Source organism: Pleurodeles waltl, chromosome 5, assembly GCF_031143425.1.
Source record: "Pleurodeles waltl isolate 20211129_DDA chromosome 5, aPleWal1.hap1.20221129, whole genome shotgun sequence".
Taxonomy (NCBI): domain Eukaryota; kingdom Metazoa; phylum Chordata; class Amphibia; order Caudata; family Salamandridae; genus Pleurodeles; species Pleurodeles waltl.
In genome coordinates, this window is record NC_090444.1 from 592,411,084 (window position 1) to 592,428,428 (window position 17,345).

At 46.8% G+C, this 17,345-nt stretch overlaps 7 non-coding genes across 7 annotated transcripts; 6 read left to right on the plus strand and 1 right to left on the minus strand.

The window, feature by feature from the left end:
* The first annotated feature begins 2,162 nt into the window (after positions 1-2,162).
* Positions 2,163-2,269, plus strand: LOC138297925 (U6 spliceosomal RNA). The gene has a single exon (XR_011204462.1). It is a non-coding gene; the product is annotated as a U6 spliceosomal RNA (small nuclear RNA).
* A 2,653-nt stretch (positions 2,270-4,922) lies between these two features.
* On the plus strand, positions 4,923-5,029 carry LOC138297853 (U6 spliceosomal RNA). The gene has a single exon (XR_011204391.1). It is a non-coding gene; the product is annotated as a U6 spliceosomal RNA (small nuclear RNA).
* Positions 5,030-6,830: 1,801 nt separating this feature from the next.
* Positions 6,831-6,903, minus strand: TRNAR-ACG (transfer RNA arginine (anticodon ACG)). Its single transcript has one exon. It is a non-coding gene; the product is annotated as a tRNA-Arg (tRNA).
* Positions 6,904-7,682: 779 nt separating this feature from the next.
* Positions 7,683-7,789, plus strand: LOC138297854 (U6 spliceosomal RNA). Its single transcript, XR_011204392.1, has one exon. It is a non-coding gene; the product is annotated as a U6 spliceosomal RNA (small nuclear RNA).
* A 2,730-nt stretch (positions 7,790-10,519) lies between these two features.
* Positions 10,520-10,626, plus strand: LOC138297926 (U6 spliceosomal RNA). Its single transcript, XR_011204463.1, has one exon. It is a non-coding gene; the product is annotated as a U6 spliceosomal RNA (small nuclear RNA).
* Positions 10,627-13,279: 2,653 nt separating this feature from the next.
* On the plus strand, positions 13,280-13,386 carry LOC138297875 (U6 spliceosomal RNA). Its single transcript, XR_011204412.1, has one exon. It is a non-coding gene; the product is annotated as a U6 spliceosomal RNA (small nuclear RNA).
* A 2,648-nt stretch (positions 13,387-16,034) lies between these two features.
* Positions 16,035-16,141, plus strand: LOC138297931 (U6 spliceosomal RNA). The gene has a single exon (XR_011204469.1). It is a non-coding gene; the product is annotated as a U6 spliceosomal RNA (small nuclear RNA).
* The last annotated feature ends 1,204 nt before the right edge of the window (positions 16,142-17,345 follow it).

Consider the following 17,345-nt stretch of genomic DNA (forward strand, 5'->3'; position numbering starts at 1 on the left):
GGCAGAAGGCAGAAGGCAGAAGGCAGAAGGCAGAAGGCAGAAGGCAGAAGGCAGAAGGCAGAAGGCAGAAGGCAGAAGGCAGAAGGCAGAAGGCAGAAAGAGCACAATGCTCTTGAAACTGCTCTAACCCACCTCTCTCCCCGCCTTGGGTTCCATCTGGGTGTGTCAGGTGTTGGCCTATGGATAACAAGGAACTGGCTCAGTGCATTATGATTCTCACAAAAATAAAAGGGCCATCTATCAAGTGCAAGCGCACACACACACAGACTCTGGCACACATCTGTGTTAACGACCTTGATACCTTGTTTGAAGGATCAAGGACCCCTGTTGAAATCCCAGACCAGCGCACCCCTTTATGGTGAACGCGTGGCTGTTTCAAAATTCAGATTTACTGGGGGGTTATGATGGACTTTTCAACACCCACGCCTGGGCAACATTTGAAATCATTCCCCCCATTTCTCTCAGAAATGCCCATGGTTCGGGAAGTACTTGCTCCACAGTCTTTCTCTTCCACCAGTCAGTAGTATTTCATTGAGAGCTGTTTACGATATTGATTCTTTGGAGGTAAATGTTCCTTTCATCTGCAAGCAGGCTCTTTCCAAGAATGGTTGCCTTCATAGGCAGTGTAACTTTTCGCCCCCTACTTAGGCATTCTAATTCTCTTCCACCAAATCAAAGACATTGCCTCATTGTGCATATAATTGTGTGCCCGCCGTCCCCTGCTTTGTTATTGAGGCTGCCATCAATCGAATGACATCTGCCTGTGCCCAAGAGTAGTAGTACTGATGAGCATTAAACTGCAGCCTACTGATTAAAAAAGCGCAAAAGATGAAAAAGTGCGAGGTCTACGTAGGGTTCAAACCTGCAGTCTTCAGATCCAAAAGAAGGTCTGTTATCCCTTTTACCCGGGGCCTTTTCACACGGGGCTTATTTCTATAGTTTTCAAGAGAGTTCTAAAAGGCATGTGTCTTGAACAGTTGTTCCTACCAATCCTGCACAACCAATTTTTTAGATCCCCTGCGACCCGCATCTCAACCCTTGAAGTAAAACTATTTTCACTCCAGAAAACACATGTTGTGAAGTTTTCCTCTCTTGTTCAAAAAGCTTAGGCTTGGGAAACATTCAAAGGTCAGGCTCATAGAATCCAGTACAATAATTAAACTTTCGACTTGCCACAGTTGCTATCACAGCCTCCTTACCACGGAACGATTGCTGGACACATCCTGCACCGGAATGTTCATCCTACAAGAAGGCTGAGATAATTAACAACTCAAGAGTAATTACCTGAAAAAAGGGACTGGCAACCCTTCCGAGCCAGATAGGAGTCGAACCTACAATCTTCTGATCCGTAGTCAGACGCGTTATCCATTGCCCCACTGGCCCCACATAAGAGCACTTTCCCCCTTGTCCTTCAGAGAGTGCTAGAGAATGCGTGCCCTCGTGTGTGTGTGTGTCTGTGTTTTAAAACATCATTCTATAACAATATGTAACCACATTTACAACGCACACTGAAGCTGCAAGTGAACTTACCTGCCCCACTGAAGTTACGTTCTGTCAGGTTTTCGTAACTTACACCAAGGACCCTAGGAGAGAAAAGGACATAAGCGCCAGTCCAAGCAGACCCAGCAGCAAAGAAACATTTTAAATAAGCGTCAGTTTCTTACAGAGTCTGGTTCAACATCATCAGTTCCACAGCTGTATGGGGCTGAGCCTGAGGACTCCTTAGTAAGCAGGCCAGTACAACACTAAGGCGTTTACTATTCAAATACAGGTGAAAATTAAGACACCTTGTCATATGCTCTCTTTGCCCTGGAACCCACCACAACACCATTCCACTCCCACAAGCCTTCACCTAGCCTACTGTGCAGCTGACTCACCTTTTCCATCAACGTTCCCCAGGAAGTGTGATGTCACAATGCACTTTGCCTGTAGTCTGGACCATGAGCCTTTGCAACCTGGCGTAATGAAGATGCTTCCAATGTGTGAAGATTTGGACCACAAATATAGGGAATAGAAGTGGATTGTTACGCCTCATGCCTTATTGCCATGTGTCTCAGAATTGAATGCTTACTGGACCATCCACTCAGCGCTTTCAGGCCACCCTACGTCTGAAGCCTGCAGATTCAGGGAGTGTATATACATTGAAAGCTCTCCCATGAAGTGTGCTTGCTTCGGCGGCACATATACTAAAATTGGAATGATACAGAGAAGATTAGCATGGCCCCTGCGCAAGGATGACATGCAAATTCGTGAAGCGTTCCATATTTTTAACAGCTTTAGAGAGAGAAACGTCCTTTGTTTGCAAGTCTTCTTGTAATAATACAGCAACTTCCAGTGCCTTCCTTTCCATTTGTATTTTTGAATTGCCCTCCCCTCAACATTCTTAAGGTGTTTACCACTGCAGTAGAAAAGGTAAGCCTTTAACTGCTCCTGCAGGCCAATGCCAGTGCCCAGCTGCATTTAGCAAGGAAGACTTCAGCACTTCAGTGACCTTTCTTTCAATTTTCCAGCCTCCCTGTCATTATCCTTCACCCCGCCCCCCAACTCTATACTGTTGCCAGTGACGCATTGCTTTGTGGGAAGCAGGACAGAGCAGAGAGAAGGGTAGGGCCTATGCAAATGATGGCCTCTGGGCCATATGGGAACCCCCTTTTCAGCAGGACTGCTAAAGTCAGCCTTGCCACCAGATTGCTCGGGGAAGCTGGAAATACCAGGCCAGGGGAGGCACCGGGTTCTATAGGTCCTTGGAGGACCCATTGGGCCGGCCTCCCTCAGTTTCTGAGGTCCATGAAATGTTCACCCTGCAGCCTTTTAGAGAGGTTTTGGCCGATCGGGGATGAGAGGGGTAGAAGGCAGAAAGAGCACAATGCTCTTGAAACTGCTCTAACCCACCTCTCTCCCCGCCTTGGGTTCCATCTGGGTGTGTCAGGTGTTGGCCTATGGATAACAAGGAACTGGCTCAGTGCATTATGATTCTCACAAAAATAAAAGGGCCATCTATCAAGTGCAAGCGCACACACACACAGACTCTGGCACACATCTGTGTTAACGACCTTGATACCTTGTTTGAAGGATCAAGGACCCCTGTTGAAATCCCAGACCAGCGCACCCCTTTATGGTGAACGCGTGGCTGTTTCAAAATTCAGATTTACTGGGGGGTTATGATGGACTTTTCAACACCCACGCCTGGGCAACATTTGAAATCATTCCCCCCATTTCTCTCAGAAATGCCCATGGTTCGGGAAGTACTTGCTCCACAGTCTTTCTCTTCCACCAGTCAGTAGTATTTCCTTGAGAGCTGTTTACGATATTGATTCTTTGGAGGTAAATGTTCCTTTCATCTGCAAGCAGGCTCTTTCCAAGAATGGTTGCCTTCATAGGCAGTGTAACTTTTCGCCCCCTACCTAGGCATTCTAATTCTCTTCCACCAAATCAAAGACATTGCCTCATTGTGCATATAATTGTGTGCCCGCCGTCCCCTGCTTTGTTATTGAGGCTGCCATCAATCGAATGACATCTGCCTGTGCCCAAGAGTAGTAGTACTGATGAGCATTAAACTGCAGCCTACTGATTAAAAAAGCGCAAAAGATGAAAAAGTGCAAGGTCTACGTAGGGTTCAAACCTGCAGTCTTCAGATCCAAAAGAAGGCCTGTTATCCCTTTCACCTGGGGCCTTTTCACACGGGGCTTATTTCTATAGTTTTCAAGAGAGTTCTAAAAGGCATGTGTCTTGAACAGTTGTTCCTACCAATCCTGCACAACCAATTTTTTAGATCCCCTGCGACCCGCATCTCAACCCTTGAAGTAAAACTATTTTCACTCCAGAAAACACATGTTGTGAAGTTTTCCTCTCTTGTTCAAAAAGCTTAGGCTTGGGAAACATTCAAAGGTCAGGCTCATAGAATCCAGTACAATAATTAAACTTTCGACTTGCCACAGTTGCTATCACAGCCTCCTTACCACGGAACGATTGCTGGACACATCCTGCACCGGAATGTTCATCCTACAAGAAGGCTGAGATAATTAACAACTCAAGAGTAATTACCTGAAAAAAGGGACTGGCAACCCTTCCGAGCCAGATAGGAGTCGAACCTACAATCTTCTGATCCGTAGTCAGACGCGTTATCCATTGCCCCACTGGCCCCACATAAGAGCACTTTCCCCCTTGTCCTTCAGAGAGTGCTAGAGAATGCGTGCCCTCGTGTGTGTGTGTGTCTGTGTTTTAAAACGTCATTCTATCACAATATGTAACCACATTTACAATGCACACTGAAGCTGCAAGTGAACTTACCTGCCCCACTGAAGTTACGTTCTGTCAGGTTTTCGTAACTTACACCAAGGACCCTAGGAGAGAAAAGGACATAAGCGCCAGTCCAAGCAGACCCAGCAGCAAAGAAACATTTTAAATAAGCGTCAGTTTCTTACAGAGTCTGGTTCAACATCATCAGTTCCACAGCTGTATGGGGCTGAGCCTGAGGACTCCTTAGTAAGCAGGCCAGTACAACACTAAGGCGTTTACTATTCAAATACAGGTGAAAATTAAGACACCTTGTCATATGCTCTCTTTGCCCTGGAACCCACCACAACACCATTCCACTCCCACAAGCCTTCACCTAGCCTACTGTGCAGCTGACTCACCTTTTCCATCAACGTTCCCCAGGAAGTGTGATGTCACAATGCACTTTGCCTGTAGTCTGGACCATGAGCCTTTGCAACCTGGCGTAATGAAGATGCTTCCAATGTGTGAAGATTTGGACCACAAATATAGGGAATAGAAGTGGATTGTTACGCCTCATGCCTTATTGCCATGTGTCTCAGAATTGAATGCTTACTGGACCATCCACTCAGCGCTTTCAGGCCACCCTACGTCTGAAGCCTGCAGATTCAGGGAGTGTATATACATTGAAAGCTCTCCCATGAAGTGTGCTTGCTTCGGCGGCACATATACTAAAATTGGAACGATACAGAGAAGATTAGCATGGCCCCTGCGCAAGGATGACACGCAAATTCGTGAAGCGTTCCATATTTTTAACAGCTTTAGAGAGAGAAAGGTCCTTTGTTTGCAAGTCTTCTTGTAATAATACAGCAACTTCCAGTGCCTTCCTTTCCATTTGTATTTTTGAATTGCCCTCCCCTCAACATTCTTAAGGTGTTTACCACTGCAGTAGAAAAGGTAAGCCTTTAACTGCTCCTGCAGGCCAATGCCAGTGCCCAGCTGCATTTAGCAAGGAAGACTTCAGCACTTCAGTGACCTTTCTTTCAATTTTCCAGCCTCCCTGTCATTATCCTTCACCCCGCCCCCCAACTCTATACTGTTGCCAGTGACGCATTGCTTTGTGGGAAGCAGGACAGAGCAGAGAGAAGGGTAGGGCCTATGCAAATGATGGCCTCTGGGCCATATGGGAACCCCCTTTTCAGCAGGACTGCTAAAGTCAGCCTTGCCACCAGATTGCTCGGGGAAGCTGGAAATACCAGGCCAGGGGAGGCACCGGGTTCTATAGGTCCTTGGAGGACCCATTGGGCCGGCCTCCCTCAGTTTCTGAGGTCCATGAAATGTTCACCCTGCAGCCTTTTAGAGAGGTTTTGGCCGATCGGGGATGAGAGGGGCAGAAGGCAGAAAGAGCACAATGCTCTTGAAACTGCTCTAACCCACCTCTCTCCCCGCCTTGGGTTCCATCTGGGTGTGTCAGGTGTTGGCCTATGGATAACAAGGAACTGGCTCAGTGCATTATGATTCTCACAAAAATAAAAGGGCCATCTATCAAGTGCAAGCGCACACACACACAGACTCTGGCACACATCTGTGTTAACGACCTTGATACCTAGTTTGAAGGATCAAGGACCCCTGGTGAAATCCCAGACCAGCGCACCCCTTTATGGTGAACGCGTGGCTGTTTCAAAATTCAGATTTACTGGGGGGTTATGATGGACTTTTCAACAACCACGCCTGGGCAACATTTGAAATCATTCCCCCCATTTCTCTCAGAAATGCCCATGGTTCGGGAAGTACTTGCTCCACAGTCTTTCTCTTCCACCAGTCAGTAGTATTTCCTTGAGAGCTGTTTACGATATTGATTCTTTGGAGGTAAATGTTCCTTTCATCTGCAAGCAGGCTCTTTCCAAGAATGGTTGCCTTCAGAGGCAGTGTAACTTTTCGCCCCCTACCTAGGCATTCTAATTCTCTTCCACCAATTCAAAGACATTGCCTCATTGTGCATATAATTGTGTGCCCGCCGTCCCCTGCTTTGTTATTGAGGCTGCCATCAATCGAATGACATCTGCCTGTGCCCAAGAGTAGTAGTACTGATGAGCATTAAACTGCAGCCTACTGATTAAAAAAGCGCAAAAGATGAAAAAGTGCAAGGTCTACGTAGGGTTCAAACCTGCAGTCTTCAGATCCAAAAGAAGGCCTGTTATCCCTTTCACCCGGGGCCTTTTCACACGGGGCTTATTTCTATAGTTTTCAAGAGAGTTCTAAAAGGCATGTGTCTTGAACAGTTGTTCCTACCAATCCTGCACAACCAATTTTTTAGATCCCCTGCGACCCGCATCTCAACCCTTGAAGTAAAACTATTTTCACTCCAGAAAACACATGTTGTGAAGTTTTCCTCTCTTGTTCAAAAAGCTTAGGCTTAGGAAACATTCAAAGGTCAGGCTCATAGAATCCAGTACAATAATTAAACTTTCGACTTGCCACAGTTGCTATCACAGCCTCCTTACCACGGAACGATTGCTGGACACATCCTGCACCGGAATGTTCATCCTACAAGAAGGCTGAGATAATTAACAACTCAAGAGTAATTACCTGAAAAAAGGGACTGGCAACCCTTCCGAGCCAGATAGGAGTCGAACCTACAATCTTCTGATCCGTAGTCAGACGCGTTATCCATTGCGCCACTGGCCCCACATAAGAGCACTTTCCCCCTTGTCCTTCAGAGAGTGCTAGAGAATGCGTGCCCTCGTGTGTGTGTGTGTCTGTGTTTTAAAACGTCATTCTATCACAATATGTAACCACATTTACAACGCACACTGAAGCTGCAAGTGAACTTACCTGCCCCACTGAAGTTACGTTCTGTCAGGTTTTCGTAACTTACACCAAGGACCCTAGGAGAGAAAAGGACATAAGCGCCAGTCCAAGCAGACCCAGCAGCAAAGAAACATTTTAAATAAGCGTCAGTTTCTTACAGAGTCTGGTTCAACATCATCAGTTCCACAGCTGTATGGGGCTGAGCCTGAGGACTCCTTAGTAAGCAGGCCAGTACAACACTAAGGCGTTTACTATTCAAATACAGGTGAAAATTAAGACACCTTGTCATATGCTCTCTTTGCCCTGGAACCCACCACAACACCATTCCACTCCCACAAGCCTTCACCTAGCCTACTGTGCAGCTGACTCACCTTTTCCATCAACGTTCCCCAGGAAGTGTGATGTCACAATGCACTTTGCCTGTAGTCTGGACCATGAGCCTTTGCAACCTGGCGTAATGAAGATGCTTCCAATGTGTGAAGATTTGGACCACAAATATAGGGAATAGAAGTGGATTGTTACGCCTCATGCCTTATTGCCATGTGTCTCAGAATTGAATGCTTACTGGACCATCCACTCAGCGCTTTCAGGCCACCCTACGTCTGAAGCCTGCAGATTCAGGGAGTGTATATACATTGAAAGCTCTCGCATGAAGTGTGCTTGCTTCGGCGGCACATATACTAAAATTGGAACGATACAGAGAAGATTAGCATGGCCCCTGCGCAAGGATGACACGCAAATTCGTGAAGCGTTCCATATTTTTAACAGCTTTAGAGAGAGAAAGGTCCTTTGTTTGCAAGTCTTCTTGTAATAATACAGCAACTTCCAGTGCCTTCCTTTCCATTTGTATTTTTGAATTGCCCTCCCCTCAACATTCTTAAGGTGTTTACCACTGCAGTAGCAAAGGTAAGCCTTTAACTGCTCCTGCAGGCCAATGCCAGTGCCCTGCTGCATTTAGCAAGGAAGACTTCAGCACTTCAGTGACCTTTCTTTCAATTTTCCAGCCTCCCTGTCATTATCCTTCACCCCGCCCCTCAACTCTGTACTGTTGCCAGTGACGCATTGCTTTGTGGGAAGCAGGACAGAGCAGAGAGAAGGGCAGGGCCTATGCAAATGATGGCCTCTGGGCCATATGGGAACCCCCTTTTCAGCAGGACTGCTAAAGTCAGCCTTGCCACCAGATTGCTCGGGGAAGCTGGAAATACCAGGCCAGGGGAGGCACCGGGTTCTATAGGTCCTTGGAGGACCCATTGGGCCGGCCTCCCTCAGTTTCTGAGGTCCATGAAATGTTTACCCTGCAGCCTTTTAGAGAGGTTGTGGCCGATCGGGGATGAGAGGGGCAGAAGGCAGAAGGCAGAAGGCAGAAGGCAGAAGGCAGAAGGCAGAAGGCAGAAGGCAGAAGGCAGAAGGCAGAAGGCAGAAGGCAGAAAGAGCACAATGCTCTTGAAACTGCTCTAACCCACCTCTCTCCCCGCCTTGGGTTCCATCTGGGTGTGTCAGGTGTTGGCCTATGGATAACAAGGAACTGGCTCAGTGCATTATGATTGTCACAAAAATAAAAGGGCCATCTATCAAGTGCAAGCGCACACACACACAGACTCTGGCACACATCTGTGTTAACGACCTTGATACCTTGTTTGAAGGATCAAGGACCCCTGTTGAAATCCCAGACCAGCGCACCCCTTTATGGTGAACGCGTGGCTGTTTCAAAATTCAGATTTACTGGGGGGTTATGATGGACTTTTCAACACCCACGCCTGGGCAACATTTGAAATCATTCCCCCCATTTCTCTCAGAAATGCCCATGGTTCGGGAAGTACTTGCTCCACAGTCTTTCTCTTCCACCAGTCAGTAGTATTTCATTGAGAGCTGTTTACGATATTGATTCTTTGGAGGTAAATGTTCATTTCATCTGCAAGCAGGCTCTTTCCAAGAATGGTTGCCTTCATAGGCAGTGTAACTTTTCGCCCCCTACTTAGGCATTCTAATTCTCTTCCACCAAATCAAAGACATTGCCTCATTGTGCATATAATTGTGTGCCCGCCGTCCCCTGCTTTGTTATTGAGGCTGCCATCAATCGAATGACATCTGCCTGTGCCCAAGAGTAGTAGTACTGATGAGCATTAAACTGCAGACTACTGATTAAAAAAGCGCAAAAGATGAAAAAGTGCGAGGTCTACGTAGGGTTCAAACCTGCAGTCTTCAGATCCAAAAGAAGGCCTGTTATCCCTTTTACCCGGGGCCTTTTCACACGGGGCTTATTTCTATAGTTTTCAAGAGAGTTCTAAAAGGCATGTGTCTTGAACAGTTGTTCCTACCAATCCTGCACAACCAATTTTTTAGATCCCCTGCGACCCGCATCTCAACCCTTGAAGTAAAACTATTTTCACTCCAGAAAACACATGTTGTGAAGTTTTCCTCTCTTGTTCAAAAAGCTTAGGCTTGGGAAACATTCAAAGGTCAGGCTCATAGAATCCAGTACAATAATTAAACTTTCGACTTGCCACAGTTGCTATCACAGCCTCCTTACCACGGAACGATTGCTGGACACATCCTGCACCGGAATGTTCATCCTACAAGAAGGCTGAGATAATTAACAACTCAAGAGTAATTACCTGAAAAAAGGGACTGGCAACCCTTCCGAGCCAGATAGGAGTCGAACCTACAATCTTCTGATCCGTAGTCAGACGCGTTATCCATTGCCCCACTGGCCCCACATAAGAGCACTTTCCCCCTTGTCCTTCAGAGAGTGCTAGAGAATGCGTGCCCTCGTGTGTGTGTGTGTCTGTGTTTTAAAACATCATTCTATAACAATATGTAACCACATTTACAACGCACACTGAAGCTGCAAGTGAACTTACCTGCCCCACTGAAGTTACGTTCTGTCAGGTTTTCGTAACTTACACCAAGGACCCTAGGAGAGAAAAGGACATAAGCGCCAGTCCAAGCAGACCCAGCAGCAAAGAAACATTTTAAATAAGCGTCAGTTTCTTACAGAGTCTGGTTCAACATCATCAGTTCCACAGCTGTATGGGGCTGAGCCTGAGGACTCCTTAGTAAGCAGGCCAGTACAACACTAAGGCGTTTACTATTCAAATACAGGTGAAAATTAAGACACCTTGTCATATGCTCTCTTTGCCCTGGAACCCACCACAACACCATTCCACTCCCACAAGCCTTCACCTAGCCTACTGTGCAGCTGACTCACCTTTTCCATCAACGTTCCCCAGGAAGTGTGATGTCACAATGCACTTTGCCTGTAGTCTGGACCATGAGCCTTTGCAACCTGGCGTAATGAAGATGCTTCCAATGTGTGAAGATTTGGACCACAAATATAGGGAATAGAAGTGGATTGTTACGCCTCATGCCTTATTGCCATGTGTCTCAGAATTGAATGCTTACTGGACCATCCACTCAGCGCTTTCAGGCCACCCTACGTCTGAAGCCTGCAGATTCAGGGAGTGTATATACATTGAAAGCTCTCCCATGAAGTGTGCTTGCTTCGGCGGCACATATACTAAAATTGGAATGATACAGAGAAGATTAGCATGGCCCCTGCGCAAGGATGACATGCAAATTCGTGAAGCGTTCCATATTTTTAACAGCTTTAGAGAGAGAAACGTCCTTTGTTTGCAAGTCTTCTTGTAATAATACAGCAACTTCCAGTGCCTTCCTTTCCATTTGTATTTTTGAATTGCCCTCCCCTCAACATTCTTAAGGTGTTTACCACTGCAGTAGAAAAGGTAAGCCTTTAACTGCTCCTGCAGGCCAATGCCAATGCCCAGCTGCATTTAGCAAGGAAGACTTCAGCACTTCAGTGACCTTTCTTTCAATTTTCCAGCCTCCCTGTCATTATCCTTCACCCCGCCCCCCAACTCTATACTGTTGCCAGTGACGCATTGCTTTGTGGGAAGCAGGACAGAGCAGAGAGAAGGGTAGGGCCTATGCAAATGATGGCCTCTGGGCCATATGGGAACCCCCTTTTCAGCAGGACTGCTAAAGTCAGCCTTGCCACCAGATTGCTCGGGGAAGCTGGAAATACCAGGCCAGGGGAGGCACCGGGTTCTATAGGTCCTTGGAGGACCCATTGGGCCGGCCTCCCTCAGTTTCTGAGGTCCATGAAATGTTCACCCTGCAGCCTTTTAGAGAGGTTTTGGCCGATCGGGGATGAGAGGGGTAGAAGGCAGAAAGAGCACAATGCTCTTGAAACTGCTCTAACCCACCTCTCTCCCCGCCTTGGGTTCCATCTGGGTGTGTCAGGTGTTGGCCTATGGATAACAAGGAACTGGCTCAGTGCATTATGATTCTCACAAAAATAAAAGGGCCATCTATCAAGTGCAAGCGCACACACACACAGACTCTGGCACACATCTGTGTTAACGACCTTGATACCTTGTTTGAAGGATCAAGGACCCCTGTTGAAATCCCAGACCAGCGCACCCCTTTATGGTGAACGCGTGGCTGTTTCAAAATTCAGATTTACTGGGGGGTTATGATGGACTTTTCAACACCCACGCCTGGGCAACATTTGAAATCATTCCCCCCATTTCTCTCAGAAATGCCCATGGTTCGGGAAGTACTTGCTCCACAGTCTTTCTCTTCCACCAGTCAGTAGTATTTCCTTGAGAGCTGTTTACGATATTGATTCTTTGGAGGTAAATGTTCCTTTCATCTGCAAGCAGGCTCTTTCCAAGAATGGTTGCCTTCATAGGCAGTGTAACTTTTCGCCCCCTAATTAGGCATTCTAATTCTCTTCCACCAAATCAAAGACATTGCCTCATTGTGCATATAATTGTGTGCCCGCCGTCCCCTGCTTTGTTATTGAGGCTGCCATCAATCGAATGACATCTGCCTGTGCCCAAGAGTAGTAGTACTGATGAGCATTAAACTGCAGCCTACTGATTAAAAAAGCGCAAAAGATGAAAAAGTGCAAGGTCTACGTAGGGTTCAAACCTGCAATCTTCAGATCCAAAAGAAGGCCTGTTATCCCTTTCACACGGGGCCTTTTCACACGGGGCTTATTTCTATAGTTTTCAAGAGAGTTCTAAAAGGCATGTGTCTTGAACAGTTGTTCCTACCAATCCTGCACAACCAATTTTTTAGATCCCCTGCGACCCGCATCTCAACCCTTGAAGTAAAACTATTTTCACTCCAGAAAACACATGTTGTGAAGTTTTCCTCTCTTGTTCAAAAAGCTTAGGCTTGGGAAACATTCAAAGGTCAGGCTCATAGAATCCAGTACAATAATTAAACTTTCGACTTGCCACAGTTGTTATCACAGCCTCCTTACCACGGAACGATTGCTGGACACATCCTGCACCGGAATGTTCATCCTACAAGAAGGCTGAGATAATTAACAACTCAAGAGTAATTACCTGAAAAAAGGGACTGGCAACCCTTCCGAGCCAGATAGGAGTCGAACCTACAATCTTCTGATCCGTAGTCAGACGCGTTATCCATTGCCCCACTGGCCCCACATAAGAGCACTTTCCCCCTTGTCCTTCAGAGAGTGCTAGAGAATGCGTGCCCTCGTGTGTGTGTGTGTCTGTGTTTTAAAACGTCATTCTATCACAATATGTAACCACATTTACAACGCACACTGAAGCTGCAAGTGAACTTACCTGCCCCACTGAAGTTACGTTCTGTCAGGTTTTCGTAACTTACACCAAGGACCCTAGGAGAGAAAAGGACATAAGCGCCAGTCCAAGCAGACCCAGCAGCAAAGAAACATTTTAAATAAGCGTCAGTTTCTTACAGAGTCTGGTTCAACATCATCAGTTCCACAGCTGTATGGGGCTGAGCCTGAGGACTCCTTAGTAAGCAGGCCAGTACAACACTAAGGCGTTTACTATTCAAATACAGGTGAAAATTAAGACACCTTGTCATATGCTCTCTTTGCCCTGGAACCCACCACAACACCATTCCACTCCCACAAGCCTTCACCTAGCCTACTGTGCAGCTGACTCACCTTTTCCATCAACGTTCCCCAGGAAGTGTGATGTCACAATGCACTTTGCCTGTAGTCTGGACCATGAGCCTTTGCAACCTGGCGTAATGAAGATGCTTCCAATGTGTGAAGATTTGGACCACAAATATAGGGAATAGAAGTGGATTGTTACGCCTCATGCCTTATTGCCATGTGTCTCAGAATTGAATGCTTACTGGACCATCCACTCAGCGCTTTCAGGCCACCCTACGTCTGAAGCCTGCAGATTCAGGGAGTGTATATACATTGAAAGCTCTCCCATGAAGTGTGCTTGCTTTGGCGGCACATATACTAAAATTGGAACGATACAGAGAAGATTAGCATGGCCCCTGCGCAAGGATGACACGCAAATTTGTGAAGCGTTCCATATTTTTAACAGCTTTCGAGAGAGAAAGGTCCTTTGTATGCAAGTCTTCTTGTAATAATACAGCAACTTCCAGTGCCTTCCTTTCCATTTGTATTTTTGAATTGCCCTCCCCTCAACATTCTTAAGGTGTTTACAACTGCAGTAGAAAAGGTAAGCCTTTAACTGCTCCTGCAGGCCAATGCCAGTGCCCTGCTGCATTTAGCAAGGAAGACTTCAGCACTTCAGTGACCTTTCTTTCAATTTTCTAGCCTCCCTGTCATTATCCTTCACCCCGCCAACCAAACTCTATACTGTTGCCAGTGACGCATTGCTTTGTGGGAAGCAGGACAGAGCAGAGAGAAGGGCAGGGCCTATGCAAATGATGGCCTCTGGGCCATATGGGAACCCCCTTTTCAGCAGGACTGCTAAAGTCAGCCTTGCCACCAGATTGCTCGGGGAAGCTGGAAATACCAGGCCAGGGGAGGCACTGGGTTCTATAGGTCCTTGGAGGACCCATTGGGCCGGCCTCCCTCAGTTTCTGAGGTCCATGAAATGTTCACCCTGCAGCCTTTTACAGAGGTTTTGGCCGATCGGGGATGAGAGGGGCAGAAGGCAGAAAGAGCACAATGCTCTTGAAACTGCTCTAACCCACCTCTCTCCCCGCCTTGGGTACCATCTGGGTGTGTCAGGTGTTGGCCTATGGATAACAAGGAACTGGCTCAGTGCATTATGATTCTCACAAAAATAAAAGGGTCATCTATCAAGTGCAAGCGCACACAGACTCTGGCACACATCTGTGTTAACGACCTTGATACCTTGTTTGAAGGATCAAGGACCCCTGTTGAAATCCCAGACCAGCGCACCCCTTTATGGTGAACGCGTGGCTGTTTCAAAATTCAGATTTACTGGGGGGTTATGATGGACTTTTCAACACCCACGCCTGGGCAACATTTGAAATCATTCCCCCCATTTCTCTCAGAAATGCCTATGGTTCGGGAAGTACTTGCTCCACAGTCTTTCTCTTCCACCAGTCAGTAGTATTTCCTTGAGAGCTGTTTACGATATTGATTCTTTGGAGGTAAATGTTCCTTTCATCTGCAAGCAGGCTCTTTCCAAGAATGGTTGCCTTCATAGGCAGTGTAACTTTTCGCCCCCTACCTAGGCATTCTAATTCTCTTCCACCAAATCAAAGACATTGCCTCATTGTGCATATAATTGTGTGCCCGCCGTCCCCTGCTTTGTTATTGAGGCTGCCATCAATCGAATGACATCTGCCTGTGCCCAAGAGTAGTAGTACTGATGAGCATTAAACTGCAGCCTACTGATTAAAAAAGCGCAAAAGATGAAAAAGTGCAAGGTCTACGTAGGGTTCAAACCTGCAGTCTTCAGATCCAAAAGAAGGCCTGTTATCCCTTTCACCCGGGGCCTTTTCACACGGGGCTTATTTCTATAGTTTTCAAGAGAGTTCTAAAAGGCATGTGTCTTGAACAGTTGTTGCTACCAATCCTGCACAACCAATTTTTTAGATCCCCTGCGACCCGCATCTCAACCCTTGAAGTAAAACTATTTTCACTCCAGAAAACACATGTTGTGAAGTTTTCCTCTCTTGTTCAAAAAGCTTAGGCTTGGGAAACATTCAAAGGTCAGGCTCATAGAATCCAGTACAATAATTAAACTTTCGACTTGCCACAGTTGCTATCACAGCCTCCTTACCACGGAACGATTGCTGGACACATCCTGCACCGGAATGTTCATCCTACAAGAAGGCTGAGATAATTAACAACTCAAGAGTAATTACCTGAAAAAAGGGTCTGGCAACCCTTCCGAGCCAGATAGGAGTCGAACCTACAATCTTCTGTTCCATAGTCAGACGCGTTATCCATTGCGCCACTGGCCCCACATAAGAGCACTTTCCCCCTTGTCCTTCAGAGAGTGCTAGAGAATGCGTGCCCTCGTGTGTGTGTGTGTCTGTGTTTTAAAACGTCATTCTATCACAATATGTAACCACATTTACAACGCACACTGAAGCTGCAAGTGAACTTACCTGCCCCACTGAAGTTACGTTCTGTCAGGTTTTCGTAACTTACACCAAGGACCCTAGGAGAGAAAAGGACATAAGCGCCAGTCCAAGCAGACCCAGCAGCAAAGAAACATTTTAAATAAGCGTCAGTTTCTTACAGAGTCTGGTTCAACATCATCAGTTCCACAGCTGTATGGGGCTGAGCCTGAGGACTCCTTAGTAAGCAGGCCAGTACAACACTAAGGCGTTTACTATTCAAATACAGGTGAAAATTAAGACACCTTGTCATATGCTCTCTTTGCCCTGGAACCCACCACAACACCATTCCACTCCCACAAGCCTTCACCTAGCCTACTGTGCAGCTGACTCACCTTTTCCATCAACGTTCCCCAGGAAGTGTGATGTCACAATGCACTTTGCCTGTAGTCTGGACCATGAGCCTTTGCAACCTGGCGTAATGAAGATGCTTCCAATGTGTGAAGATTTGGACCACAAATATAGGGAATAGAAGTGGATTGTTACGCCTCATGCCTTATTGCCATGTGTCTCAGAATTGAATGCTTACTGGACCATCCACTCAGCGCTTTCAGGCCACCCTACGTCTGAAGCCTGCAGATTCAGGGAGTGTATATACATTGAAAGCTCTCCCATGAAGTGTGCTTGCTTCGGCGGCACATATACTAAAATTGGAAAGATACAGAGAAGATTAGCATGGCCCCTGAGCAAGGATGACACGCAAATTCGTGAAGCGTTCCATATTTTTAACAGCTTTAGAGAGAGAAAGGTCCTTTGTTTGCAAGTCTTCTTGTAATAATACAGCAACTTCCAGTGCCTTCCTTTCCATTTGTATTTTTGAATTGCCCTCCCCTCAACATTCTTAAGGTGTTTACCACTGCAGTAGAAAAGGTAAGCCTTTAACTACTCCTGCAGGCCAATGCCAGTGCCCTGCTGCATTTAGCAAGGAAGACTTCAGCACTTCAGTGACCTTTCTTTCAATTTTCCAGCCTCCCTGTCATTATCCTTCACCCCGCCCCCCAACTCTATACTGTTGCCAGTGACGCATTGCTTTGTGGGAAGCAGGACAGAGCAGAGAGAAGGGCAGGGCCTATGCAAATGATGGCCTCTGGGCCATATGGGAACCCCCTTTTCAGCAGGACTGCTAAAGTCAGCCTTGCCACCAGATTGCTCGGGGAAGCTGGAAATACCAGGCCAGGGGAGGCACCGGGTTCTATAGGTCCTTGGAGGACCCATTGGGCCGGCCTCCCTCAGTTTCTGAGGTCCATGAAATGTTCACCCTGCAGCCTTTTAGAGAGGTTTTGGCCGATCGAGGCCGATCGTGGCAGAAGGCAGAAGGCAGAAGGCAGAAGGCAGAAGGCAGAAGGCAGAAGGCAGAAGGCAGAAGGCAGAAGGCAGAAGGCAGAAGGCAGAAAGAGCACAATGCTCTTGAAACTGCTCTAACCCACCTCTCTCCCCGCCTTGGGTTCCATCTGGGTGTGTCAGGTGTTGGCCTATGGATAACAAGGAACTGGCTCAGTGCATTATGATTCTCACAAAAATAAAAGGGCCATCTATCAAGTGCAAGCGCACACACACACAGACTCTGGCACACATCTGTGTTAACGACCTTGATACCTTGTTTGAAGGATCAAGGACCCCTGTTGAAATCCCAGACCAGCGCACCCCTTTATGGTGAACGCGTGGCTGTTTCAAAATTCAGATTTACTGGGGGGTTATGATGGACTTTTCAACACCCACGCCTGGGCAACATTTGAAATCATTCCCCCCATTTCTCTCAGAAATGCCCATGGTTCGGGAAGTACTTGCTCCACAGTCTTTCTCTTCCACCAGTCAGTAGTATTTCCTTGAGAGCTGTTTACGATATTGATTCTTTGGAGGTAAATGTTCCTTTCATCTGCAAGCAGGCTCTTTCCAAGAATGGTTGCCTTCATAGGCAGTGTAACTTTTCG